The sequence below is a fragment of the Armigeres subalbatus genome, chromosome 1 (genome assembly GCF_024139115.2).
Source record: "Armigeres subalbatus isolate Guangzhou_Male chromosome 1, GZ_Asu_2, whole genome shotgun sequence".
Taxonomy (NCBI): Eukaryota; Metazoa; Arthropoda; class Insecta; order Diptera; family Culicidae; genus Armigeres; species Armigeres subalbatus.
In genome coordinates, this window is record NC_085139.1 from 293,274,038 (window position 1) to 293,300,969 (window position 26,932).

The window sequence follows — 26,932 nt, forward strand, 5'->3', positions numbered from 1 at the left end:
ATAAATAGAAAAACATATTATTTGTTGGTGGCAATATAGTTGCCACTGCCTTATAAAGGGTTAAGCCAAAACATCCCATCTTATCCGTACTTTTGGTTGCTTGGGCTATGCTCAGAGTGATGTTTGTTAACGTGATTCCACCATAGGAGGGATAAAGAGCAATTGACCTTTCCCGTCAAAAATTGTAACTTGTTTTATTGTCCTAACCGATTATTTGGCTTATTTAAGGTCAACTTTCCCAAAGAACCCATATTTTTTAAAGCCTCCAACTATTTTTAAAATCGAAAACAAAAATCGCTCGATTTTGAACAAACATCGGGTGAATTTTAAAGGCCGGTTCACGCGGGAAAGATCAATTGGGTCGCTGTCGTAGCTTATTGCAAAATAAAAGATATATCAAGTAACAAGAGATTAAAAGCAAACTAGAAAATGCATATTCAAATACATTTCAACCATTCCAAACCCACAAACACACACAAACTCATTCGTATTATAAAAATGACATCACGTAAACTAAGATGCGAATGGCAGATGCATTGACAAACAAAATTCATTGAACAGTTATACTTTTAATCGTAAAATGGTGAAATACAATAAAAAAAAAACCAACAGAAGGATTGAATTTTACGATAGATTGTGATTTTAACTTTTATCCGAAAGTCATGCCCAAATTAATGCCGTATCTGAAGAAAACTATTAATCCTGAAGGCAGACTGATCAACAGCAACTCAACCTAGAGAGAGATGAACGTAACAAAACCAAGGGGTGGCACTGCGCATCTCGATTCGAACGAAATTCTATCGAATCGAGCATGTTTGGCTTTTCGACTTTCGATTCGAAATCGTATCGAATTATCGTTCGAGGAGGTACAAGAATATCGAGATGATTTGGCATTATGGATACTCGATAGCACACTGGAAAACGGTTCAAGTCCAATGAAAAACGCTCTTCACCTTGCTTTCGATTGGTGTTCGAGAGTTATTTGTTGTTGAAAGTTTAAAACTATTTTCGCAATTTTACGTGAAGAGAATGAATGTTTTATTATTGTATCTCGAATGAAAGAATGTGATTAAGGACTGTATCGAAAATAAGTTATCCACTTTCAAAGTGTTACTACTCAGAAGCTCTTGAAGGTATTGGTTTGTTTTACCCTGCATTCGATGTATTCGTATGTTTAGTTTCAAATCAGAATTTGATTGTTTGTTGAAAATCTGTTGCTTCCGATGTATCGCAAGTTGAAAGTGATATTGCGATTCGAGTTTTGGACACATGGCTCCGTAAGAAGGGCATCGAGATGGATATTTTGACCAAGCGTTCCGCTACCCACCCCCAAAGGTAAAAATTCATGTTTTACTAGCTTGGGGAATACTACACGTTTGCCTTCCTGTCGGAAAAGGAAGAAAATCGAAATCAAGTGACCAGAATTCGGATCAGAAAGTAATCATGTTATAAAACGAGGCAATTTTATGCCGATTTGTGACCAGGAAGAAAAATGCTCGAATAAATGTTGGAATAGTGCAATATTTATTCAGTATTATATTTTTTCATAAAACTTAACAAACAGAATTAACATATATTGCTAGACAAATTTTAATAAATTTTCAAAATCCATCCGATTTTATTCGAATAAAATAATGTGGATAACTTATTTTCGATACAGTCCTTAGTATACCTATTTTAAAGTTTCAAGGCAATATTTTATTTCTAATTAGACTTATTTTTAAATGGATTTGAAGTGTGGTTTAAAATGAGTAAATCTTCATTTATATTGGCATATTTGTTTTATTTGGTTTATTTTAATAAATCATCAGTAATATTGATAAAGTGGACCAAAAACAAATTACTTTTTTGTAATTTTTCTCTTGTAAAAGATGTTCATACGGCACTTACGTCAAGCTACGTCACATATATGTTGCAATGCAAGCATTAGTGCATGAGTTATACTTTCCATTACCTAATTGAGATTGAGACCACCTTTCCCCCTCTGTCACGTTTTTTAGGTATACCTAAATAATATATGTACTGTCACAAAATTTCAGCCCCCCCCTTTATAACCTGTGACGTCATAATTGTGTAAGTGTTCGTAGTTCAGTGTTGAGTGTTTTTGATACTTTGTGAACTTGTGAACGTCGTGAAATGTTTAAGCCGAACAAGTAGTGTCCGCATATGTAGTCCAGTTTTCTCCGTATTTTGGTATTTTGTCCACCCACTGTGTAGTACGCAGCCTTCGCTACCTTATGGGTTTTTAAATCCCACCACCAGAGTTCGCTACGGATCGTCGATGAAAAGTTCGGAACTGTAGAGTGCGCCGCCGTTCGGGAGTACCAAACCAAGTTGGTTTCCCTTGGGGAGAGTTCCGGAGATTCAGGCCGACGACCGAGCCCTCAACATACTCGGAGAGGCTCCTGGATGGGGTATGAGTCTGCAGAGGACGCCATTGCATCCTATCACCAAGTCTTAGAGTGGAGGAGTGCTAGCCGATAATTGGCGGGAAAGGAGGGTCAACGGCAATTCCATCGATACGAGCAAAGTCCGAGTCCGTCAACACGCTTGGAGAGGCCACATGATGGGGTACGAACTATACGATCCAGCGGAGGACAAATCAGCAGAAGTTCCGACTATTAGGAACCAAACATTGGGGAGAAACTTTCTTTATGTTGTTTAGAAAAAGAGAACACTTGTAGTTACTTAGCTATCAGTTTGCCAAAAGAGACTCCTCTATGGCCGTTTTATTCTTATATAGCATTCAACAGGCGTTACGGGTTTACATGTAAGTCGTAGTCAATAATCATATTCGTTTTATGGTAACTATACACTGAACGAAGAATATCCGTTTAATTCATAACACTACAACTCCTCCGCCCTTTAGATATTACTTTAAAAATAGATACAATCATTTCACCTTTTCAACTTTCAGTTAATTAAATGATTAGAAATATAAACATCTGAAGTTTCCATTAGTTTCGACAAAATTCACTCAAATTTCGGAAGCGCTTATATCACTAAATATATACGAATTCATTATCTTTCTTTTCTTTCCTGGTTCTTTTCGATCGCCGTGGTGGTTGATCCACCCAGTCGGCTGGCTTTTTCCTTTTACTCGAGATTGTTTTCTTTCGCAGAACGTCTTCACTACTGAGACCGCTAGATACACCATTATTGATATCGACCACTTGGTCGCCCAGTTCTGTATCTGCAGTCGCTCTTTGTTTGGGTAGCATTACGTTAGGTCGCATCTCTCTATACGTCTCTCCGGAGGTTCTAACCTGAGTTCTGTGTACTGTTGCTACAACGCTTCCAATTAGCACCTGTAATAAGTTCGGAGAAATTCTTTTTAAATATGTGGCTTTCACCCATTTAGCAGGATGGTTGGGTTTATGGTTTTTATTAGAGGCCTGAATAAGAGAAACGCGGATAGAAAATATGACTCTGCCAACACTGCATTCAATTTTCTCCATCAAAGAACAACACATGAAAAGGAAGAAATGGTTTATGTAGATAAAATCTTACAATCCGCTATTTTATGTGTCCACATCACATAACAATAGAATCCAATAAACAATGGAATTTCATTCCATAATCTATAAATGACTTGCATATATTATTGCAAACAAATGTAAAATACATTCAATTTTGTTTACTTAAAAATGGCATAAAATCAAATTTGGCCGTTTTCAGTATTTGAGCCAACATTTTGGCTGCTTGACAGGTCTCCTGCTCGATTGGCTGCTGTTTTTTGACGGTTCGATTGGCGGCACATACCTATCCGCGTTTCTCTTATTCAGGCCTCTAGTTTTTATACCATACTAGCAGACCCGACGAACTTTGTTTCGCCTAAAATTGATTTATTCTCTGATTAGTTTTCGAGTTAAGCAGAAATGTGTGTTCCATTTGTATGGGAGCCCCCCTTTACAAAAGGGGGAGGGGTCTCGAACCATCTTAAGAACCTTCCCCGACCCCAAAAACCTCTGCATGTAAATTTTCACGCCGATCGGTTCAGTAGTTTCCGAGTCTATAAGGGTCAGACAGACAGAAATTCATTTTTATGTATATAGATTATATCACCCTCCATCAGATCATCTAAAACATCTCTTCGCTTCATAGTTGAAACGATTTCTAGTTAATTATCTTCATTGGAAGGGTTTTCTATATTTAAGAGCTGCTTTTTATAATGTTTTCTTGGATTTAGAAGATAAATCAAAGTTTTTGGAGGGTATGAAAACTCTTTTTCGGATGGAAAATGTCCATCAGCCGTCAATGAATTATTTCTATAATTAATTAGAAACAGATTAATCTGATCCTCCAAATCTAGTTCGCTGTTCTCTGGGTCTAGTAAAAAATTTTTTAAGACATCTTTAACTGTTCTTACAAACCTTTCGGCTTGACTATTGCTTTCCGGGTGATATGGTGGACTTTTAAAAACCTTAATACTTTGCCGTTCCAGGAATTTCACAAATGCAAACGAATTAAATGGAGGACCCCCGTCTGAAACTAAAACGTCAGGAAGACCAAATCTAGCGAAAAACGCCACTAATTTCTTCAGAGTCTTTCCACATACAGTACCATTTTTCATCCATTCCACCTCTACCCATTTCGAAAAACTATCTACAATCAACAGAAATGAATGGGTATTAAAATGAAAAAAATCTACATGTATTCTACTGAATGGTCTTGACGTAGGGATCCATTTAGACTCCACTTTTCTTTTGGTAACTACTGCCATACCGTTACATGATTCACATTGTTTTACAAAGTCTTCTATTTGAGAATTTATACCAAACCAGTATACGGACTGCCATGCCAATCTTTTCATTTTCACCATTCCTGCGTGATTACCGTGTAATAATTTCATAACTGCATTCTGTAAAACAAACGGTATGATCACGCGACCTTGATACAATAAACACTCGTCAACTATTTCCAAATCATATTGATTAGAAAATACATCAGCAAAGCATTTATCCACTCTCGAAGGCCAACCATTTCTCATGAAAAAAATAACTTTCTGTAAAAAGGCATCGCTTTTTGTTTCATCAGCCACTTTCGTATGATCTATAGGAAAATTTCCACTAAAATTGATGCTTTGAACAAAGTCTGTATAAAACTCATCAGGAATCATCTGTGGCAATGGAAAGCGGGAGCAGAAATCCGCATTCCCCATTTTTGAAGAGGGTCTATAATGGATCTCAAAATCATAAATAGACAAATCCAACACAAACCTTTGCAATCTAGTAACAAAAATTGAATTTTTCCCTTCCTTGCCAAAAATGCCCACTAAAGGTTTGTGATCAGTAAAAACTAAAAACTTTTTCCCGTACAGATATTTATTAAACTTTTTGACAGTACACACTAATGCGAGCGCCTCTAAATATAAAATAGGATATGATTTCTGGCATTTGTCAAGGGAAAAAAGAAGTAAAGCATATAGGTTTTTCTACTCCCTCCACTATGTGAGCAATAACCCCACCTAGTCCATATCCTGACGCATCCGAAACAACAACTAAAGGTTTATTTGGATCGTAGAATTCTAATAATTGGGTTTCCAAAAGCGCTTTTTTTGAATCTTCAAAAGCCCTATTACATTTATTGTCCCATAAGAACTTAACATCCTTTTTTAATAAATTGTATAAGTGGAATAGTTTCGTTGACAGCCTTGGAATAAACTTTTGATAATAATTAATCAGGCCCAAAAAGGATTTCAATTCAGTTACATTCTGTGATATTCTTGCATTTCTAATTGTAGAAATCTTGTCAGGACATGGACGTAAACCAACTTCACTTAAAATATGACCAAGGTAATTTAATTGCTCTTCAAAAAAACTACACTTCTCTAGGTTAACTTTAATGTTCGCTTTTGACAACCTATCTAAAACTTCAAATAATTTAGAAACACAATCATTAAAATCTTTTCCGGCAATAAGCACGTCGTCTAAATAACAGTAAACTCCCTTAATTCCTTGCAAAACTTGATCCATTACCTGTTGAAATATCGAGGCACTGGATGAAGCACCTTGCGGTAATCTATCGTAGGTATATAGTCCTTTAGAAGTATTTATGACCATGAACTTTTTTGAACGATCTGTCAGTTCCAACTGAGTGTACGCTCCTTCTAAATCAAGTGTACAAAATATTTTACACCCAGCTAAACGTGCGTACAAATCCTGTGCAACTGGCAACGGATATGTGTTTGGTATTATCATTTTATTTATCGATACTTTGCAATCAATCACAAGTCTAATCTGATTATTCTTTTTCATCACTATTATTATAGGAGACGCCAACTCACTGGTTTTAACAGGCGTTATCACTTTTTCCTTTTCCAATTTTTCTAGATGCGCATCAACCTTGTCCCTAAGCCTATAGGGAACATCGTAGGCTTTTTTAAAAATAGGGCTGTCTGTTTTTAAAACTAATTCTGCTTTAAAGCCAACAATGGGTTTAGAGAAATCTTTCATGAAAATTGTTGAAAACTTTCGTTTCACGTCATTAATTATCATATCTCTTCTGTCATTCATCTGGTTTATCACAGTGGAATTTGAAAAAAATAGTCTCCAGTCTGGGAAAAGAACATCAAGCCATGATCGACCCAAAAGTGGAATAAAATTATTTTCGCAATTTAATACCAATAGTTTCAAAATTGCTTCTTTTCCCTTAAATCTCACCATTACTCTCACCTCACCCAGCACATTTAATTTTGATCCATTAACAACAGCTAAATTCTTATTGCACTTTTGTAAAGATTTATTGAATATTGAAAAATATTGACTTTTATTGATTACTGATACTGCCGACCCACAGTCAATCTCCATACTAAGTAATTTGCCTTCAATATCCATATCTAATAAGCAAGGGTTATTAATTTTGTTGACTGAAGTAATATTCATGCATTCATATACATTACTAAAACTCTCACCTTCATCAATATCCTCGTCCTCTGTATCGGAATCCTTTGTGGTCATCCTGTTGATGAGGTCATGCAGCTCGACATCTGAAGTACTTGGTTTAAGCGTTTCTACTAAATTGACTGCATCTTTCTTTAAGTTCATTAACTTGAAGCATCGCTTCTTGATGTGACCTTTCACACCGCAGTAATCACAAATAAAATTTGCGAAACGTGATCGTCTAGTTTGTTCCTGGTTACGCCAATCGACTGCGTGAGATGACCTTGGCTTGTTCCAATCATGCTGTTGCCGTTGATAGTACCCTTGGCGCCCTGATCGCTGCTTGTACCCTAGCCGGCTCTTCACCGGCCCCCTTGAGTGTTCCCCTTCATTGGCCAATTCATAGGTAGATAATAGTTTTCGCATAGCAGTACCCATCGGTTTAGAATCCGTTTTAAAAGACGCAATTTGTTCCCAATTTGATGCCCGATTCCCTAAAGCTTTAGCATTTGTTTCAGCTGTTTGCCATGTTGTAATTATTCTCTCAGCTACATCTAACGTCAGTTTATCTTCGTTTAATAATCTCTGTTGAAGTGCTTTATCGTTAATACCTGCCACTATGCGATCTCTTATCGCCATGTTTTTGAAATCTCCACAACTGCAAAATTCAGCTTGGAGTTAGCTTATCTAACCTGGCTTTTAATTTGGATACAATATCCGCATAAGAAGCAGCTTCTAAGGTACCATTAGGATAAAGGAGTTTCAGTTCAGAGTACATAACAGGGCCCCCTAAAGTGATTAAGTGTGCCTTTTTCATTTGATCTGTTATTTCGTTGGCTTGAAAACAGTATGCCAAACGTTCTACCCAATCACAAAAGGATGTACCTTTACGAAACGGTTCAATCATGGTTGCCATTGCAGGGAAAGCCATTGTTTCTATTATGCGCAATATTTAAAGATAAAGAATTAAGCAAAACCCGAATAATTGTAAAGTGTGTTTCGCAATGAAGGCGTTTTCAGTAATGGCCGTTATTTCAAATAAGAAAAAGAACAATAAACGCACCGATAAAGGAAAACGATAATGCAGATAAAACAAAAAGACTCACCGTTTCTTTATGATCAAAACAATCGGTCGACTCACCGGCTGAAGACAATCGACTGAGCTACGTGCTGTATGATGTAGGCCGTCGTTTATTGTCAGGCTGGCGGGCTTTGTTTCGTCCAAGTCTTGACGTATCTCCGGAGCTTTCCGGACCGTTGTTTCAATGTCACGTATCCTTTCTTTCGCAGCGCGTTTCTTAAACTGACTACACAGCAAGCACTTTCCAGGAGTACAATTCTCAATCCTTTTGTCGCCGCAGATTCACCCCACTACTTATAACTGCGCTAGAAATAGGTTGAGCACTGCAGCTGTACTAAATTAGAAAAAAAAAACACTCTTAATAATCACTTTGAAAAATCTTCAAAACCGAGACTTATTAGTTTTGTAAAACTGGTTCAAGACTTGCAAACAATAGAAGATTATTGAAACTATTGTATAACAATGAAACAAAACCGATGCCAACGAAACAAAATGGCTCCGGTAACTACTTCCACAGCGGTTGAGCACGATCAAAATCTTTGGAAAATAATACCGGTAATTAGGTTTGATTAACTAAATTTAGAAATACCGTTGAATTCCTGCTCGTTCGAACAAAAATACTGCTGCAGAACCTTTAACAACTTTAAAATACTGCGATACTTTTACCGTAATGAATCGCCGATTGCACGTTTGTATTTCTCGTCCGTTCTGTCGTCCGTACTTACGCCAACTGAGGATGGCTGCTACTGCCAGCACTGACAGCATTCACTTACGGATATGGTGCGCCGATGTTATATTGTCTCGTCGCCAAATTTTACGATCCAGCGGGGGACAAACCAGTAGAAGTTCCGACTATTAGGAACCAAACATTGGGGAGAAACTTTCTTTGTGTTGTTTAGAAAAAGAGAACACTTGTAGTTACTTAGCTATCAGTTTGCCAAAAGAGACTCCTCTATGGCCTTTTTATTCTTATATAGCTTTCAACAGGCGTTACGGGTTTACATGTAAGTCGTAGTCAATAATCATATTCGTTTTATGGTAACTATACACTGAACGAAGAATATCCGTTCAATTCAGAACACTACACGAACCTGCATAGGACGCTATTAGAAGAACCGAACCCATTCCGTTGCGTGAAGAGCCGCTGATTGGCGGCAAAGAAACGAATACCGTGGAACTCAGGTTAGCGTAGAATAAGAAAGTGGGACAGTGTGGAAGAGTGTCGGAAAAGTCCGAATAAATGTAGCGAACGAAACCAAAGAATGTGAGTTTTTCTGTGCTTCCGTGCGGTCATTCCTTGTGTCTCGAAATAGTCCTTTAAGCATGCCGACTCTGAGGTGTATTGATGTCAGGAAGTTTCAGGAAGGCTCCCCACTGAGCAACCGGAAGTTACAATTGAACGACCCCTAAATAAAATTCTAGCCCCTAAATGTATGCAAAATTCTCATTTTTGAACCGATAATCGCTAAATGCTTCGTCAATATTGAACATAAAAAAAACTGTCTTTGAAAGGTTCATGTTTTTAATCGCGACGGACATCTTGGCACAACATTTGAAAAATCTAAAAAACAAAATTGACGAAGGTATCATGAAACCTGATTTTTGGGATTTTACGAGGACACCAATGATGTATCTTCATAATTGGAGGAAAGAGAATTTCCATCTCAGGGGACTAATGAAAAAATATCCAAAATATGGAGCTTAACATACTGAAACACTTCTCCGAAGTCATAAAACCTCTATAATCTACTTTTCAAGACCAACACAGTTTTGAATCCGAAAACCCGCGGCTAAGAAACACTGTGAGTTGTGTTGCTTCTGCAAGAATAATCATGTGAAAAAAATCAGACTGAACCATTTTGGTACAGATTTATCATATAAGGGAAGATTCATAAAATACGTCACTCAAATTGATGGTTTTCAAACCTCCCTCCCACTATCTTCACACTTTTTGTATTCGATTTCGAATCCTGTTGGGTTTCGATTCCGAATACTATCGGGATTTGATTCAGCATCCTGTCAGGATTTGATTCCAGATTCGGTCCGGGATTCGATTCCATATAATCCTTTCTGGACTCTATTCCAAATCCTGTCGGGATTCGATTCCGACACCTTTCGGGATTTGATTCCAATTGCCGGGTTTCTATTTCGAATCCGGTCAAGACTCGATCTCGAATTCTGTCGGGATTTGATTCCAAATTCTGTTGGGATCCGATTCCGAATCATCCTTTCGGGTATCGGTTCCGAATCATGTCAGAATTCAATTCCAAATCCTAACCGGATTCGATTCCGAATCCTGTCGATATTCGATTCCGAATCCTGTCGAGATTCGATTCCGAATCCTGTCGGGATTCGATTCCGAATCCTGTCGGGATTCGATTCCGAATCCTGTCGGGATTCGATTCCGAATCCTGTCGGGATTCGATTCCGAATCCTGTCGGGACTCGATTCCGAATCCTGTCGGGACTCGATTCCGAATCCTGTCGGGACTCGATTCCGAATCCTGTCGGGATTCGATTCCGAATCCTGTCGGGATTTGATTCCGAATCCTGTCGGGATTTGATTCCGAATCCTGTCGGGATTCGATTCCGAATCCTGTCGGGATTCGATTCCAAATCCTGTCGGGATTCGATTCCGAATCCTGTCGGGATTCGATTCCGAATCCTGTCGGGATTCGATTCCGAATCCTGTCGGGATTCGATTCCGAATCCTGTCGGAATTCGATTCCGAATTCTGTCAGAATTCGATTCCGAATTCTGTCAGAATTCGATTCCGATTCCTGTCGGGATGCGATTCCAAATCCAATCAGAATTTGATTCCAATTTCCATCGGGATTCGTTTCCGTATCCTATCGGGATTCGATTCCAAATCCTGTCGGGATTCGATTCCGAATCCTGTCGGTAATCGATTCCGAATCCTATCGGGATTCGATTCCAAATCCTATCGGGATACGATTCCACATCCTGTCAAGATTCGATCCCGAATCATTCTTTTGGGACTCGATTCTGAACCATCCATTCAAATCCTATCGGAGATCGATTCCAAATTTCATCGGGTTTCGATTCGGAGGTCTATCGATTCCGAATCCAATCAGGATTAGATTCAGAATCTAGTCGCGATTCGATTCCAACCCCTATCCAACTCCTGTCGGGTTTCTGTTTCGAATCCTTTCGGGATTCAATACTGAATCTCATCGGTATTCGATTCCGAGCCGAATTTTATCGGGATACGATTCCGAATCCAATCGGGATTCGATTCCGAACTCTATCGGGACTCGATTCCGAATCCTGTCGGGATTCGATTCCGAATGCTGTCGGGATTCGATTCCAAATCATATCGGGGTTTTATTCCGAATTCTATTGGGAAGCAATTTCGAATCCTTTCGGGATTCGATTCCTAATCCTGTCCTTCGATCCCGAATCCTGTCGGGATTCGATTCCGAATCCTGTCGGGTTTCGATTCCGAATTTCGGGATTCGATTCCGAATCCGGTCGGGATTCGATTCCGAATCCGGTCGGGATTCGATTTCAAATCCGGTCGGAATTCGATTCCGAATCCGGTCGGAATTCGATTCCGAATCCGGTCGGGATTCTATTCCAAATCCGGTCGGGATTCAATTCCGAATCCTGTCGGGATTCGATTCCAAATCCTGTCGGCATTCGATTCCAAATCCTATCGGGATTCGATTCCGAATCCTGTCGGGATTCGATTCCGAATCCTGTCGGGATTCGATTCCGAATCCTGTCGGAATTCGATTCCGAATCCTATCGGGATTCGATTCCGAATCCTATCGGGATGCGATTCCAAATCCAATCAGAATTTGATTCCAATTTCCATCGGGATTCGTTTCCGTATCCTATCGGGATTCGATTCCAAATCCTGTCGGGATTCGATTCCGAATCCTGTCGGGATTCGATTCCGAATCCTGTCGGGATTCGATTCCGAATCCTGCCAGGATTCGATTCCGAATCCTGTCAGAATTCGATTCCGATTCCTGTCGGGATGCGATTCCAAATCCAATCAGAATTTGATTCCAATTTCCATCGGGATTCGTTTCCGTATCCTATCGGGATCCGATTCCAAATCCTGTCGGGATTCGATTCCGAATCCTGTCGGTAATCGATTCCGAATCCTATCGGGATTCGATTCCGAATCCTATCGGGATACGATTCCACATCCTGTCAAGATTCGATCCCGAATCATTCTTTCGGGACTCGATTCTGAATCATCCATTCAAATCCTATCGGAGATCGATTCCAAATTTCATCGGGTTTCGATTCGGAGGTCTATCGATTCCGAATCCAATCAGGATTAGATTCAGAATCTAGTCGCGATTCGATTCCAACCCCTATCCAACTCCTGTCGGGTTTCTGTTTCGAATCCTTTCGGGATTCAATACTGAATCTCATCGGTATTCGATTCCGAGCCGAATTATATCGGGATACGATTCCGAATCCAATCGGGATTCGATTCCGAACTCTATCGGGACTCGATTCCGAATCCTGTCGGGATTCGATTCCGAATCCTGTCGGGATTCGATTCCGAATGCTGTCGGGATTCGATTCCAAATCATATCGGGGTTTTATTCCGAATTCTATTGGGAAGCAATTTCGAATCCTTTCGGGATTCGATTCCTAATCCTGTCCTTCGATCCCGAATCCTGTTGGGATTCGATTCCGAATTTCGGGATTCGATTCCGAATCCGGTCGGGATTCGATTCCGAATCCGGTCGGGATTCGATTCCGAATCCGGTCGGAATTCGATTCCGAATCCGGTCGGAATTCGATTCCGAATCCGGTCGGGATTCGATTCCAAATCCGGTCGGGATTCAATTCCGAATCCTGTCGGGATTCGATTCCAAATCCTGTCGGCATTCGATTCCAAATCCTATCGGGATTCGATTCCGAATCCTGTCGGGATTCGATTCCGAATCCTGTCGGGATTCGATTCCGAATCCTGTCGGAATTCGATTCCGAATCCTGTCGGGATTCGATTCCGAATCCTATCGGGATTCGATTCCGAATCCTGTCGGGATTCGATTCCGAATCCTGTCGGGATTCGATTCCGAATCCTGTCGGGATTCGATTCCGAATCCTGTCGGGATTCGATTCCGAATCCTGTCGGGATTCGATTCCGAATCCTGTCGGGATTTGATTCCGAATCCTGTCGGGATTCGATTCCGAATCCTGTCGGGATTCGGTTCCGAATCCTGTCGGGATTCGGTTCCGAATCCTGTCGGGATTCGGTTCCGAATCCTGTCGGGATTCGGTTCCGAATCCTGTCGGGATTCGGTTCCGAATCCTGTCGGGATTCGGTTCCGAATCCTGTCGGGATTCGGTTCCGAATCCTGTCGGGATTCGGTTCCGAATCCTGTCGGGATTCGATTCCGAATCCTGTAGGGATTCGATTCCGAATCCTGTCGGGATTCGATTCTGAATTCTGTCGGGATTCGATTCCGAATCCTGTCGGGACTCGATTCCGAATCCTGTCGGGATTCGATTCCGAATCCTGTCGGGATTCGATTCCGAATCCTGTCGGGATTCGATTCCGAATCCTGTCGGGATTCAATTCCGAATCCTGTCTGGATTCGATTCCGAATCCTATCGGGATTCGATTCCGAATCCTATCGGGATTCGATTCCGAATCCTGTCGGGATTCGATTCCGAATCCTGTCGGGATTCGATTCCGAATCCTGTCGGGATTCGATTCCGAATCCTGTCGGGATTCGATTCCGAATCCTGTCGGGATTCGATTCCGAATCCTGTCGGGATTCGATTCCAAATCTTGTCGGGATTCGATTCCGAATCCTGTCGGGGTTCGATTCCGAATCCTGTCGGGATTCGATTCCGAATCCTGTCGGGATTCGATTCCGAATCCTGTCGGGATTCGATTCCGGATCCTGTCGGGATTCGATTCCGAATCCTGTCGGGATTCGAATCCGAATCCTGTCGGGATTCGATTCCGAATCCTGTCGGGATTCGATTCCGAATCCTGTCGGGATTCGATTCCGAATCCTGTCGGGATTCGATTCCGAATCCTGTCGGGATTCGATTCCAATTCCTGTCGGGATTCGATTCCGAATCCAGTCGGGATTCGAATCCAATCCTGTCGGGATTCGATTCCGAATCCTGTCGGAATTCGATTCCAAATCCTATCGAGATTCGATTCCGAATCCTGTCGGGATTCGATTCCGAATCCTGTCGGGATTCGATTCCGAATCCTGTCGGGATTCGATTCCGAATCCTGTCGGGATTCGATTCCGAATCCTGTCGGGATTCGATTCCGAATCCTGTCGGGATTCGATTCCGAATCCTGTAGGAATTCGATTCCAAATCCTGCAGGGATCCGATTCCGAATCCTGTCGGGATTCGATTCCTAATCCTGTCGGGATTCGATTCCAATTCCTGTCGGGATTCGATTCCGAATCCAGTCGGGATTCGATTCCGAATCCTGTCGGAATTCGATTCCGAATCCTGTCGGGATTCGATTCCGAATCCTGTCGGGATTCGATTCCGAATCCTGTCGGGATTCGATTCCGAATCCTGTCGGGATTCGATTCCAAATCCTGTCGGGATTCGATTCCGAATCCTGTCGGGATTCGATTCCTAATCCTGTCGGGATTCGATTCCGAATCCAGTCGGGATTCGATTCCGAATCCTGTCGGAATTCGATTCCGAATCCTGTCGGGATTCGATTCCGATACCTGTCGGGATTCGATTCCGAATCCTGTCGGGATTCGATTCCGAATCCTGTGGGGATTCGATTCCGAATCCTGTCGGGATTCGATTCCGAATCCTGTCGGGATTCGGTTCCGAATCCTGTCGGGATTCGATTCCGAATCCTGTCGAGATTCAATTTCCAATCCTGTCGGATTCGGTTTTGAAATCAATCAGGATTCGATTCAGAATCCTGTCGGAATTCGATTCCGAGTCCTGTCGATTCGATTCCGAATCCTGTCGGGATTCGATTCCGAATCCTGTCGGGTTCGATTCCGAATCCTGTCGGGATTCGATTCCGAATCCTGTCGGGATTCTGATTCCGAATCCTGTCGGGTTCGATTCCGAATCCTGTCGGGATTCGATTCCGAATCCTGTCGGGATTCGATTCCGAATCCTGTCGGGATTCGATTCCGAATCCTGTCGGGATTCGATTCCGAATCCTTGTCGAGATTCGATTCTGAATCCTGTCGGGATTCGATTCCGAATCCTGTCGGGATTCGATTCCGAATCCTGTCGGGATTCGATTCCGAATCCTGTCGGGATTCGATTCCGAATCCTGTCGGGATTCGATTCCGAATCCTGTCGGGATTCGATTCCGAATCCTGTCGGGATTCGATTCCGAATCCTGTCGAGATTCGATTCCGAATCCTGTCGGGATTCGATTCCGAATCCTGTCGGGATTCGATTCCGAATCCTGTCAGGATTCGATTCCGAATCCTGTCTGGATTCGATTCCGAATCCTGTCGGGATTCGATTCCGTATCCTGTCGGGATTCGATTCCGAATCCTGTCGGGATTCGATTCCGAATCCTGTCGGGATTCGATTCCGAATCCTGTCGGGATTCGAATCCGAATCCTGTCGGGATTCGATTCCGAATCCTGTCGGGATTCGATTCCGAATCCTGTCGGGATTCGATTCCGAATCCTGTCGGGATTCGATTCCGAATCCTGTCGGGATTCGATTCCGAATCCTGTCGAGATTCGATTCCGAATCCTGTCGGGATTCGATTCCGAATCCTGTCGGGATTCGATTCCGAATCCTGTCGGGATTCGATTCCGAATCCTGTCGGGATTCGATTCCGAATCCTGTCGGGATTCGATTCCGTCGAGATTTGATTCCAAATTCTGTTAGGATTCGATTCCGCATCCTGTCTGTCAGGATCCGATTCCCAATCATCCTTTCTGGTATCGGTTCCGAATCGTGTCAGAATTCAATTCCAAATCCTAACGGGATTCGATTCCGAATCCTGTCAAGATTTAATTCCAAATCCTATCGGGGTTTTATTCCGAATTCTATTGGGAAGCAATTTCGAATCCTTTCGGGATTCGATTCCTAATCCTGTTCTTCGATCCCGAATCCTGTCGGGATTCGATTCCGAATTTCGGGATTCGATTCCGAATCCGGTCGGGATTCGATTCCGAATCCGGTCGGGATTCGATTCCGAATCCGGTCGGGATTCGATTTCAAATCCGGTCGGAATTCGATTCCGAATCCGGTCGGAATTCGATTCCGAATCCGGTCGGGATTCGATTCCAAATCCGGTCGGGATTCGATTCCGAATCCTGTCGGGATTCGATTCCGAATCCTGTCGGGATTCGATTCCGAATCCTGTCGGGATTCGATTCCGAATCCTGCCGGGATTCGATTCCGAATCCTGTCGGGATTCGATTCCGAATCCTGTCGGGATTCGATTCCGAATCCTGTCGGGATTCGATTCCGAATCCTTTCGGGATTCGATTCCGAATCCTGTTGGAAGCCTGTCAGGATTCGATTCCAAATCCTGTCCGGTTTCGATTCCGAATCCTGTCGGGATTCGATTCCGAATCCTGTCGGGATTCGATTCCGAATCCTGCCAGGATTCGATTCCGAATCCTGTCAGAATTCGATTCCGATTCCTGTCGGGATGCGATTCCAAATCCAATCAGAATTTGATTCCAATTTCCATCGGGATTCGTTTCCGTATCCTATCGGGATTCGATTCCAAATCCTGTCGGGATTCGATTCCGAATCCTGTCGGTAATCGATTCCGAATCCTATCGGGATTCGATTCCGAATCCTGTCGGGATTCGATTCCGAATCCTGTCGGGATTCGATTCCGAATCCTGTCGGGATTCGATTCCGAATCCTGTCGGGATTCGATTCCGAATCCTGTCGAGATTCGATTCCGAATCCTGTCGGGATTCGATTCCGAATCCTGTCGGGATTCGATTCCGAATCCTGTCGGGATTCGATTCCGAATCCTGTCGGGATTCGATTCCGAATCCTGTCGGGATTCGAATCCGAATCCTGTCGGGATTCGATTCCGAATCCTGTCGGGATTCGATTCCGAATCCTGTCGGGATTCGATTCCGAATCCTGTCGGGATTCGATTCCGAATCCTGTCGCGATTCGATTCCGAATCCTGTCGAGATTCGATTCCGAATCCTGTCGGGATTCGATTCCGAATCCTGTCGGGATTCGATTCCGAATCCTGTCGGGATTCGATTCCGAATCCTGTCGGGATTCGATTCCGAATCCTGTCGGGATTCGATTCCGTCGAGATTTGATTCCAAATTCTGTTAGGATTCGATTCCGCATCCTGTCTGTCAGGATCCGATTCCGAATCATCCTTTCTGGTATCGGTTCCGAATCGTGTCAGAATTCAATTCCAAATCCTAACGGGATTCGATTCCGAATCCTGTCAAGATTTAATTCCAAATCCTATCGGGGTTTTATTCCGAATTCTATTGGGAAGCAATTTCGAATCCTTTCGGGATTCGATTCCTAATCCTGTTCTTCGATCCCGAATCCTGTCGGGATTCGATTCCGAATTTCGGGATTCGATTCCGAATCGGGTCGGGATTCGATTCCGAATCCGGTCGGGATTCGATTCCGAATCCGGTCGGGATTCGATTTCAAATCCGGTCGGAATTCGATTCCGAATCCGGTCGGAATTCGATTCCGAATCCGGTCGGGATTCGATTCCAAATCCGGTCGGGATTCGATTCCGAATCCTGTCGGGATTCGATTCCGAATCCTGTCGGGATTCGATTCCGAATCCTGTCGGGATTCGATTCCGAATCCTGTCGGGATTCGATTCCGAATCCTGTCGGGATTCGATTCCGAATCCTGCCGGGATTCGATTCCGAATCCTGTCGGGATTCGATTCCGAATCCTGTCGGGATTCGATTCCGAATCCTGTCGGGATTCGATTCCGAATCCTGTCGGGATTTGATTCCGAATCCTGTCGGGATTCGATTCCAAATCCTGTCGGGATTCGATTCCGAATCCTGTCGGGATTCGATTCCGAATCCTGTCGGGATTCGATTCCGAATCCTGCCAGGATTCGATTCCGAATCCTGTCAGAATTCGATTCCGATTCCTGTCGGGATGCGATTCCAAATCCAATCAGAATTTGATTCCAATTTCCATCGGGATTCGTTTCCGTATCCTATCGGGATTCGATTCCAAATCCTGTCGGGATTCGATTCCGAATCCTGTCGGTAATCGATTCCGAATCCTATCGGGATTCGATTCCACATCCTGTCAAGATTCGATCCCGAATCATTCTTTCGGGACTCGATTCTGAATCATCCATTCAAATCCTATCGGAGATCGATTCCAAATTTCATCGGGTTTCGATTCGGAGGTCTATCGATTCCGAATCCAATCAGGATTAGATTCAGAATCTAGTCGCGATTCGATTCCAACCCCTATCCAACTCCTGTCGGGTTTCTGTTTCGAATCCTTTCGGGATTCAATACTGAATCTCATCGGTATTCGATTCCGAGCCGAATTTTATCGGGATACGATTCCGAATCCAATCGGGATTCGATTCCGAACTCTATCGGGACTCGATTCCGAATCCTGTCGGGATTCGATTCCGAATCCTGTCGGGATTCGATTCCGAATGCTGTCGGGATTCGATTCCAAATCATATCGGGGTTTTATTCCGAATTCTATTGGGAAGCAATTTCGAATCCTTTCGGGATTCGATTCCTAATCCTGTCCTTCGATCCCGAATCCTGTCGGGATTCGATTCCGAATCCTGTCGGGTTTCGATTCCGAATTTCGGGATTCGATTCCGAATCCGGTCGGGATTCGATTTCAAATCCGGTCGGAATTCGATTCCGAATCCGGTCGGAATTCGATTCCGAATCCGGTCGGGATTCGATTCCAAATCCGGTCGGGATTCAATTCCGAATCCTGTCGGGATTCGATTCCAAATCCTGTCGGCATTCGATTCCAAATCCTATCGGGATTCGATTCCGAATCCTGTCGGGATTCGATTCCGAATCCTGTCGGGATTCGATTCCGAATCCTGTCGGAATTCGATTCCGAATCCTGTCGGGATTCGATTCCGAATCCTATCGGGATTCGATTCCGAATCCTGTCGGGATTCGATTCCGAATCCTGTCGGGATTCGATTCCGAATCCTGTCGGGATTTGATTCCGAATGCTGTCGGGATTCGATTCCGAATCCTGTCGGGATTCGATTCCGAATCCTGTCTGGATTCGGTTCCGAATCCTGTCGGGATTCGGTTCCGAATCCTGTCGGGATTCGATTCCGAATCCTATCGGGATTCGATTCCGAATCCTGTCGGGATTCGATTCCGAATCCTGTCGGGATTCGATTCCGAATCCTGTCGGGATTCGATTCCGAATCCTGTCGGGATTCGATTCCGAATCCTGTCGGGATTCGATTCCGAATCCTGTCGGGATTCGATTCCGAATCCTGTCGGGATTCGATTCCGAATCCTGTCGAATCCTGTCGGGATTCGATTCCGTATCTTATCGGGAGTTGATTCCAAATTCTATCGGGATTCGATTCCGATTCCTATCGGGAGTCGATTCCGAATCCTATCGGATTCGATTCCGAATCCTGTCGGATTCGATTCCGAATCCTGTCGGATTCGATTCCGAATCCTGTCGGGATTCGATTCTGTCGAGATTTGATTCCAAATTCTGTTAGGATTCGATTCCGCATCCTGTCTGTCAGGATCCGATTCCGAATCATCCTTTCTGGTATCGGTTCCGAATCGTGTCAGAATTCAATTCCAAATCCTAACGGGATTCGATTCCGAATCCTGTCAAGATTCAATTCCAAATCCTATCGGGGTTTTATTCCGAATTCTATTGGGAATCAATTTCGAATCCTTTCGGGATTCGATTCCTAATCCTGTCCTTCGATCCCGAATCCTGTCGGGATTCGATTCCGAATTTCGGGATTCGATTCCGAATTTCGGGATTCGATTCCGAATTTCGGGATTCGATTCCGAATCCGGTCGGGATTCGATTCCGAATCCGGTCGGGATTCGATTTCAAATCCGGTCGGGATTCGATTCCGCATCCGGTCGGAATTCGATTCCGAATCCGGTCGGGATTCGATTCCAAATCCGGTCGGGATTCGATTCCGAATCCTGTCGGGATTCGATTCCGAATCCTGTCGGGATTCGATTCCGAATCCTGTCGGGATTCGATTCCGAATCCTGTCGGGGTTCGATTCCGAATCCTGTCGGGATTCGATTCCGAATCCTGTCGGGATTCGATTCCGAATCCTGTCGGGATTCGATTCCGAATCCTGTCGGGATTCGATTCCGAATCCTGTCGGGATTCGATTCCGAATCCTGTCGGGATTCGATTCCGAATCCTGTCGGGATTCGATTCCGAATCCTGTCGGGATTCGATTCCGAATCCTGTCGGGATTCGAATCCGAATCCTGTCGGGATTCGATTTCGAATCCTGTCGAGATTCAATTCCGAATCCTGTCGGGATTCGATTCCGAATCCTGAATCCTGTCGGGATTCGATTCCGAATCCTGTCGGGATTCGATTCCGAATCCTGTCGGGATTCGATTCCGAATCCTGTCGGGATTCGATTCCGAATCCTGTCGGGATTCGATTCCGAATCCTGTCGGGATTCGATTCCGAATCCTGTCGGGATTCGATTCCGAATCCTGTCGGAATTCGATTCCAAATCCTGTCGGGATTCGATTCCGAATCCTGTCGGGATTCGATTCCGAATCCTGTCGGGATTCGATTCCGAATCCTGTCGGGATTCGATTCCGAATCCTGCCAGGATTCGATTCCGAATCCTGTCAGAATTCGATTCCGATTCCTGTCGGGATGCGATTCCAAATCCAATCAGAATTTGATTCCAATTTCCATCGGGATTCGTTTCCGTATCCTATCGGGATTCGATTCCAAATCCTGTCGGGATTCGATTCCGAATCCTGTCGGTAATCGATTCCGAATCCTATCGAGATTCGATTCCAAACCCTATCGGGATACGATTCCACATTCTATCAAGATTCGATTCCGAATCATTCTTTCGGGACTCGATTCTGAATCCTGTCGGGGTTCAATTTCAAATCCTGTCGGAGATCGATTCCAAATTTTATTGGGTTTCGAATCGGAGGTCTATCGATTCCGAATCCTATCTGCATTCGATTCAGAATCTAATCGGGATTCGATTCCGAACCCTATCCAAATCCTGTCGGGTTTCTGTTTAGAATCCATTCGGGATTTAATACTGAATCTCATCGGGATTCGATTCCGAGCCGAATTTTGTCGGGAAACGATTCCGAATCCAATCGGGATTCGATTCCGAACTCTATCGGGACTCGATTCCGAATCCTGTCGGGATTCGATTCCGAATCCTGTCGGGATTCGATTCCGAATGCTGTCGGGATTCGATTCCAAATCCAATCGGAATTTGATTCCAATTCCTATCGGGATTGGTTTCCGTATCCTATCGGGATTCGATTCCAAATCCTGTCGGCATTCGATTCCGTCGGTAATGTAATTCCTGTCGGTAATGGATTTCGAATCCTATCGGGATTCCAAACCCTATCGGGATACGATTCCACATCCTATCAAGATTCGATTCCGAATCATTCTTTCGGGACTCGATTCTGAATCCTGTCGGGGTTCGATTCCAAATTTTATTGGGTTTCAATTCGGAGGTCTATCGATTCCGAATCTTATCGGGATTCGATTCCGAATCCAATCAGCATTCGATTCAGAATCTAATCGGGATTCGATTCTAAACCCTATCCAAATCCTGTCGGGTTTCTGTTTAGAATCCTTTCGGGATTCAATACTGAATCTCATCGGGATTCGATTCCGAGCCGAATTTTGTCGGGAAACGATTCCGAATCCAATCGGGATTCGATTCCGAACTCTATCGGGACTCTATTCCGAATCATATCGGGATTCAATACCAAATCATTCTTTCGGGACTCGATTCCGAATCCTGTCGGGACTCGGGACTCGATTCCAAATTCTATCAGGATTCGATTCCCGAGTTGTTTCGGTATTTGATTCTAGATTATGTAGAGATTCGTTTACGAGTCCTGTTGGGATTTGATTCCAAATACTGTAGTAAATCGATTCCGAATGCTGCCTGGATTCGATTTGAAAGAAGTTTTGTATGAATTGTCACATCACTCGGAAACCGCCGACCCCCTCACCGCTAAGAGACTGGCGTACTTTATGCATTACCGCTATGGCCAATTTTTCGTCTCTGGAGAAAATCAAAATTCATTAATATCGCAAACAGAGTTCAACTATGAACAACCATGCTGCTCCACCACTGCTCCGCACTCGTTCAATTGAATCATCATTTCGACATCTCTCCACAGCCACCATCTCTCCATACAAGGGTGGATGCTGCTGTGCCTATCAACATACGATGCAAGCAGCGGTACGCCGAAAGCTCCCGCTTTGGATGCTGGCAGTCGGTCCCAACCGAATGGATCGCCCTCATCATCTCATCTGGAACGTGACGAGCGACGCACTCTTCAGTCTCGAGTCAGCCACACACAGAAGCACAAGCAAAATCGAAACATTCCAAACGGTTCAGCATCCACATCCCAGGCAGGACCTTTGATAGCAGAAGAGCAGAAACGCAGTTCCATTGAGAGAGTTTTCCACCATCTTGGAAAATTTTGTGCAAATTTGAAACGGTTAATTGTGCGTCCAAGTGCTTCGATTCGGGTCGTTTTGTGTCGCGAAAAACGCTGGCCAGTGCCGCCGTGTGGCCGCAGGTGCTCGCGAGTGCCGCGATCGCGGCGATGGCCGAAATTGATGGAAATTTTCCTCGGTCCCTTCGGGGTGGATTCCTGTAAAGATGGATGAAAATCTGCTGCCAAGTGAAGAGGAGCCCACATCACGCCCACGTGGAAAAACGCCCCAAGGATAAGACTGCAAGTAGGCGTGGGGGACTATTAGTTCGGCGCAAAAGTGGCCTGCTGCGATTCGCTGGACAGGTTGACATTTTTTGTCCGGAGATTTCAGAATTCGAAAAGGCAGGAAAAGTTTTCCGACCCCGAGGTTTGATCGCGAAAAACACACCCATTAAAACATTTGTTGTTGCAATTTTTGGGCTCTCTCTCTCCCGTGAAACTTAATTCGTTCACTCTCCTGCGTTCGCTCCCGAAGCACGTATTCAATTGAAGTGCCCCAAAAAAGCTGGAGAACGAAGACAGCCACGATGAATGTGTTTCAATCCGTTGGAAGGGATGTTTCTCGTTGCCGTCGTTGTCGTCCATTGGCGACGGCCTGGCAGGATTTGGTAGAAGAGGATGGTCCAATATGCGGCGCTGGGTGTTATATTTTGTTTTGCGAGGGAAAAAGTTAAATAATTAGTGTTGTGCCGCAGTTTTTCAAAATGAATACCGTGTGATATCAATTGAATTACGCTCTGTTCCGTAATTAACTTGCATTGCTGTCAAATCTGCTATTCTGTTGAAGCCATTTTTCATTAATCATTTTCCTCAGCTTTTGCATACTAAGCTTTAGACACCTACGTATCTCCCGTGTACACCCGATTACTGTTTTAGACCACTTGCCCCGTTGTCTCTGTATTTGCTTAGTGCCAGCACCCCTGCCGCATGCCGCCATGCACGGCCCCCAGCCCAACCCGCCATGACCTCCGCCAACATTATGCAGTCAACGGGAGGTTCCACCGAGTCTCGAATGGCCACCCCACCAGCACAGTCACAGCAGTCTATCCTCACAGCGAGAGAGCCAGCAAGTGCTGCTCATTAGATTCACTGTGCTTTTGCGCTTTCATGTTTCCACCGCTGCAGCAGCAGCAGCAGCAGGAGCAGCAATTTCATTGAGAAAAATTTTCCTGAATAGGAATTTAGAGATTTGTACAGCCGAAGACCTACCTAGCTTGTATACGAACTGGGTGAAGGTAAGGTCGATTGGATGGTTGGCTGGTAGGACGGTTAGTCGGTGGCAGCCATTTTTGCAGCTGATGCAGCAATGTCAACAAGAAGATGCTTGATGGATTTGCTGAGGCTTACTGAGATTAGCGGAGTTTGAATGTTTTTGAGGGAAATTCATTTAAAGATGTCTGAGATGATTTGGCAGTTTGGAAAGAGAATTTTGCTTGGAATTTTGAAATCATGAAATCAACTTCGTTTGCTCTCGAAGTAAATTTCAAGATTTCAAAACAACAGCATATAGAAATTATTCGCTTTAAAGGTTGTAAATGTTGCAATATGTGATATTTTCCTAAATAGAGCGAGAGTTGACTCAACGTTGTACATTGAGTCACTCAATTTAAGTGGCGGAGTTAAATAACCCCAGCTTGCTTGCTAAGTGTCACTATTGACGGATTTTCTTAAAATTGAGGGTGTTAGAAGCAGAGGGGTGTAAGTGACATTTTGGACAAAATTCAGTTGACTACAACAAAAAATTCTTTGGTTCTTGTGCTTTGCGGCAATATGTTGATATACTTTGTACGATGTTTATAAAAAAGATGAAAATTTACAGAAAGTCAGTAATTTTTTGAATTTTCCTACGATCTGTATGAATCAAAAAAATATTGAAAAACTTTGCACTCATTTTGCACAAAACTAATTTTTTTGTCACTTACACCTCTTTGCGTTTCACTCCCTCAATTGCAAATGGCGTACTCCTCAGGAAAAGGCGCTTTATGTACCCCGTTTACTTCATTCTTATGGATAAATAACATTATCCATAAGAATGAAGTAAGTTATTGTTTAACTATACGTTTTATCAGACGCAGCATGTCATTTGCTCGGAGAAACACCACGTGAAGTTTTTTGCCCGCAGCCATTTGAAAACATTGCAACAAACGGGGCATCACTTCCACAGAATCTGAAAATACTTTTGCTTAATTTTAGGAAATTATACTCTCCCTGCCATATGAGACAAAATCATCATTTGTGATTAGTAGTTATTAATTGGTGGTTTGATTGCAATCGCAATAAAAACTTACCTTAGGTTGAGACTTTATGTTTGAAATCACTCACAACAATTACCAATTACAATTACCTTACTGTAGGCTAAAATTCCGTTCTGGCTACTTACAGCGACTTCTTCAATTGTAGACGGAAGAAGACGAGCAAATCGCAAACGCATTGCATCACTTCCGTCGAGTTATCGAAAATTGTACAAAATGTGTACATGCAAACAGTCGCCATCGGAATGGTTGGACCGATTTGGCTTCTTAATGGCATTACATCCCCTTACTGGAACATTGCCATCTCGCCGCTTCCAGTTATTTGCCAGTTGGAATTTCCATGGAATTTTTACTATTTTCATAGGAAATTCTTTGGATTTGGATTTTATATATAAATTATTGGAGGTCATAAGGAAGAGGAGGAAATAAGATTCTTTAGAAACTCTTGGATTTTTTCATTATTATCCGTGAAAAATTATTTGTACAACTTCAGCGATTCCCAACCTTGGGTACATGTGGGGTACCTTCACTAGCCTCTTTCACTGGTACATTGGACGAAAATTCGTTATGGCAGATGCATTACAATCCCAATAAAAACTTATTGATAGAGTTGAATAATAAAGGCATAAGCTAATAACTAGTGGAGAGATTTGTTTTATTTCATCTATTGGAAAAAAATTATTACCAATTTTGTTAAGCGTTGGTTTTATGCCGTTTCGAAAAAGGTGGTCGGTTGTCGGCACCATAAAAAACCCACTCAAAATGAAAAACTATGAAGTTGGGGCGTTATGGCTTTTAAGATCAAGATTTTTTGTTTCCGTTGCAATGAAATTCATTACATTTAAGTACATTATACACATTTTATCATGATTTTAAAACAAAATTGCTAACGACTTATCTTATAGTCTGAAATCAGGCAATAAACTGATGATCTCCCTTGATAATCACCGGGGTGCCGACGACCGAAATAAGTGACCCTTTTGAAAAGTGAAAATAACAGTTAAATTGCCACCGCTACGGTGGCATTCAATTATGAATCACAAAATAGAGTAAATTTGCTCTGTAAATGTGTAATGCGCTCACATAAAAAATAAATAAGATACAGTCAAGAAACTAGGCGTGCATTGACATTTACACGACAGAAAAAATCTAAAAAGAGTTTTTTTAACGTGTATTGCGCAATCAATATGTATCATATTTTTGTACGCAACAAAGCATAATTTTGCAATCGCTGATTTTTTCTTGAGTTTAGTAAAGTAAAGAACATTCATTTTAAGTAAAAAAATGTGCCTATCTTCGTTTAAGACGCCATCTTGATTATTAGCAGTTTAGCGTGTTTTTCATTTTTTTATTTTTCAAAATCCGATATGAGTTAAACTAGTATTAAATACATTATAGTTAAGTTGTTTCAAATGAAAATAAATATAATAAAATCGTTTTTAGATACCTTAAATTCATAATCATGTTTTAAATTTAAGGTTGTGGAATTTTACCTCAGAACTCTTCGAATATTTTTTGGATATGATTATGTACTCGTTTTGTGGAAAAAAAAATGTTGTTTTGAGTCGGTTTGATGGTTTGAACATTCTCCATCCGAAGTTGCAGTTTAGCCAACGATGTATCGTAATCAAGCTGTTCCACGTTACTGAAAGACATTGTTTGTCCTTGTTGCTCTCCAGCCCATGCATATAATGGGGAAGCATCTGTTTTCAGCTTGTCTCTATTTGGCGTTAAGCTGTATTTGTACACTGCACGTTTAAGTGTTCCCGCCACCCCATCACATTGACATTTTCCGTGAGAACTGGCGTGAAAATTCCATTCTGCATCCATTTGGAAATCTTTCTTCATGAATGTGATGTTGGTGAAATTATATTTGTTCTTCTACTGACTCCCAGCTCCATCGGTGAACAATCTTGTTGTAATCTGCGTAAGATTGATCTTCATGAACAGCTTACGAAAACAGCAGTGCACCAAAACATAGTTGTGCTCAAGAACGGGTGAAATAACTATATATGTTTTATGAAAAAGCTCTTCTTCGATTCTGTAATAAATCA

General features: G+C 42.8%; 2 protein-coding genes across 5 annotated transcripts in view; one reads left to right on the forward strand and one right to left on the reverse strand.

Annotated features, from left to right (window-relative positions):
* LOC134207731 (gamma-aminobutyric acid receptor subunit alpha-6) overlaps positions 1-26,932 on the reverse strand; it is a 642,164-nt gene that overhangs the window by 319,394 nt on the left and 295,838 nt on the right. The window lies entirely within an intron of this gene.
* The window catches only part of LOC134207729 (low-density lipoprotein receptor-related protein 4), a 374,845-nt gene continuing 370,392 nt past the window's right edge, over positions 22,480-26,932 (forward strand). For 2 of the 3 annotated variants that reach the window (XR_009978414.1, XM_062683577.1), the window contains exon 1: positions 22,480-22,870. The gene's annotated coding sequence lies outside the window, so the exon portion shown is untranslated. Of the gene's footprint in view, positions 22,930-26,932 lie in introns of all 3 variants that reach the window. The other variant, XM_062683578.1, reaches the window with a different exon arrangement.